Below are 3,540 nucleotides of genomic sequence, written 5' to 3'. Positions count from 1 at the left end.
ACATCTTTTTTTTTTTTTTTTTGGAAATGTAGAGGATTTTATTTGGAAGTTTTTCCTACAATACAATACAATACAATACAATACAATACAATACAATACAATACAATACAGGAAAACTTTAACCAAAACACAGATATGAGTGAGATGAAATTATCTCATCATCAGTCAAGTATAGGAAACAAAATTCAGGCATTTTAAAACATAAGTATAAGAAAAAGTATTTTTTTTTAACATTTGATATGAAATTGTATTGTTTCATTTTATTTGAAAACATATATTCATCTGTAATATCAAAACAAATTTTTTTTCTGGTTTTTATTAATTTTTTTATTACATATTTTCCTCAATTACATTTCCAATGCTATCCCAAAAGTCCCCCATACCCACCCCCCCCTCCCTACCCACCCATTCCCATTCTTTTGGCCCTGGCATTCCCCTGTATTGGGGCATATAAAGTTTGCAAGTCCAATGGGCCTCTCTTTCCAGTTATGGCCGACTAGGCCATCTTTCGATACATATGCAGCTAGAGACAAGAGCTCCGGGGTACTGGTTAGTTCATCATGTTGCTCCAACTATAGGGTTGCAGATCCCTTTAGCTCCTTGGGTACTTTCTCTAGCTTCTCCATTGGGAGCCCTGTGATCCATCCAATAGCTGACAGTGAGCATCCACTTCTGTGTTTGTTTGGCCCCGGCATAGTTTCACAAGAGAGAGCTATATCTGGGTCCTTTCAGCAAAATCTTGCTAGTGTATGCAATGGTGTCAGCGTTTGGAAGCTGATTATCAGATGGATCCCTGGATATGGCAGTCTCTAGATGGTCCATCCTTTCATCACAGCTCCAAACTTTGTCTCTGTAACTCCTTCCATGGGTGTTTTGTTCCCACTTCTAAGAAGGGGCACAGTGCACACTTTGGTCTTCATTCTTCTTGAGTTTCATGCGTTTAGCAAATTGTATCTTATATCTTGGGTATCCTAAGTTTTGGGGCTAATATCCACTTATCAGTGAATACATATTGTGTGAGTTCCTTTGTGATTGTGTTACCTCACTCAAGATGATGCCCTCCAGGTCCATCCATTTGGCTAGGAATTTCATGAACATCTTTACCTTAGTAAATTTGGCAATAAGTAGAGATCGAAGAAATATAGGCAAAATAAATGTTGCAATTTCTTAATTAATATATTTGTTAAAGGTACAATTTTACATAAGGGTGCAGGGAGAAAATTCTGGTGCCATGATAAGAAAGAGATGAAATGGACCAGCAAATATATTGGGGGATGTATGATGGTTACTCCTTTCCTTTTTTCTTCTCTGTCTCTGTCTCTGTCTCTGTCTCTGTCTGTCTCTCAATGTGGAAGCTAAAGGCGAGCAGTGGAAAGTTCTAAACTAACACATCTGGTACTCATTCAGAGTAGAACATAGTATATTAATGTTTTCTTTTTTAGCCTCCAATTAATTTAAATTTGCAAATTACAGTTAAGTAATTATATATCTCTATCTATATATATACATACATATATGTGCAAGTACCTCATATGTATGTATGTATGTATATATATATATGTATGTATATATATATGTATGTATATATGTGTATGTATATATATGTCTGTAGCGAATTAGGATGAACACATGAGTATTTGTTTAGTGTGTTTAGTGAATAGAATCAGGGACTCCAAAGTAGCAATGAGCAAAACAAACTTCCATGAGTATAGCATGTTTTTAATTCTGTTATTCAATAAATATATCCAGAGTTGATAGGGAATGTGGTTAATATTATTTCTGAGATGAAAATTAGAGATGTTTAGAACACTTTCAGTGCCAGGAAAGAACGGAGTGTTAAATTTCTGAGAGTACAAATAAGTATACATGCTTGACCAAAGAGGATTTCAAATTCACACATCTGAAGCTAATAAAACAAAAAAAGTAATGTGAAAGTTTACAAAAAGATATAAATTAAAATAGAAATAAAGTCTGTGAGTCTACATTCATTTAAATATGTGATTAAACAAACAAAGTTAAGACTCAAAATTATAGCACACAATTCTGAGAAAATGTATTGAATTCATCCTTCAGATTAATGGAGTACAATCTGTTTCTTCCTTAAGAGTGGGTTTCACTTGATACCTTTGAAGAGGTGAGCTCAGGAACTTTGTAAAATTCCACCAGACCCTTCCCCTCCATAAGGGAGGAGCTAATTACATTCCTCAGACCAAAGTGTGTGGGGGGACCAACCATCAGTCACCTGATGTGTCGGGGAGGCCCAGAGCACATAGACACTATTGGCTATTGGCCACCATGACTATTGGCCACCTACAGTCAAGAGAAGTTCTTGACACCTCATTCCCTAAAGACCAATCAGTTTAAAAGTCACACTGTTCTGCAAATCACATTTTGCCTAATGGCTGCTGTTCTGAAAACTGTATTTAAAATCACCAAACATGCTGCATGGGTGGTCATTCTCTCTCCCTTAGTGAGCAGGGTGACTCCAGCATGCGTGAACAATAAAACTCTTACTGCTTTTGCATTGATTCAATAAAAACTGCATAGTATTGGTATATAAAAAGACAGGCTGACCAATCGATAAAGACCCTGAAGTAAACCCACACACCTATGGACACTTGATATTTTACAAAGAAGCCAAAACCATACAATGGAAAAGGGAGAGCCTCGTTAACAAATGGTGTTGGTCTACCTGGATGTCTGCATGCTGAAGAATGCAAATAGACACATATTTATCACTCTGCAACAAAACAAAACAAAACAAAAACCCTCAAGTACAAGTGGATCAAAGAATGAATATAAAACCAGGTACATCGAAACCAAGAATAGAAATTGAGAAATAGCCTTGAGCTTATAGTTATAGGCATCAACTTTCTGAATAGAACAACAATGGTTCAGGCTCTAAGATAAACAATAGATAAATGGGACATCTCATGAAACTGAAAAGCTTTGGTAAGCCAAAGGACACTGTCAATGGGAGAACATGGCAGTCTACAGATTGGGAAAGGCTCTTCATGTACCCTATACAACAGAGGGATAATACTAACTAAAAATTTATAATGAACTCAATATATTAGACACCAAGAATGTTAATAAGCAAATTTAAAAAATGGGTTACAGAGCCCAAAAGAGAATTCATAACAAAGGAATATAAAATGGCTGAGAAGCACTTAAAAAAATGTTCAAAACTCTTAGCCATCAGGGAAATGCAAAACAAAATGACTGAGATTCCATCATATAACCATCAGAATGGCCAAGACCAAAAACTCAAGTGATAGCACATGCTGGTGAGGATATGGAGCAAGGATAACACTTTATTGCTGGGGGCGGGAGAGTTCAAATATGTACAAATATGGTGTCTTCTGTGTGGTTATTTTTGTTTGTTTGTTTGTTTTAATTTTCTTTATCTTTTTTTTGTCCAGTAGTAAGCCTTCTGATAGTTCCTCATCCCATTCCTCCTCCCCTGTCTTCAAGAGGGGCTCCACCCCCAAACCCACCAAACCCTGCCAGACCTCACCACTCCATGGGACCTAAAGTCTC

The sequence above is a fragment of the Mus caroli genome, unplaced genomic scaffold (assembly GCF_900094665.2).
Source record: "Mus caroli unplaced genomic scaffold, CAROLI_EIJ_v1.1 scaffold_15634_1, whole genome shotgun sequence".
In the NCBI taxonomy this organism is placed as follows: Eukaryota; Metazoa; Chordata; class Mammalia; order Rodentia; family Muridae; genus Mus; species Mus caroli.
The sequence above is the reverse complement of the archived record's forward strand: the minus strand, read 5'-3'. Positions refer to the sequence as shown.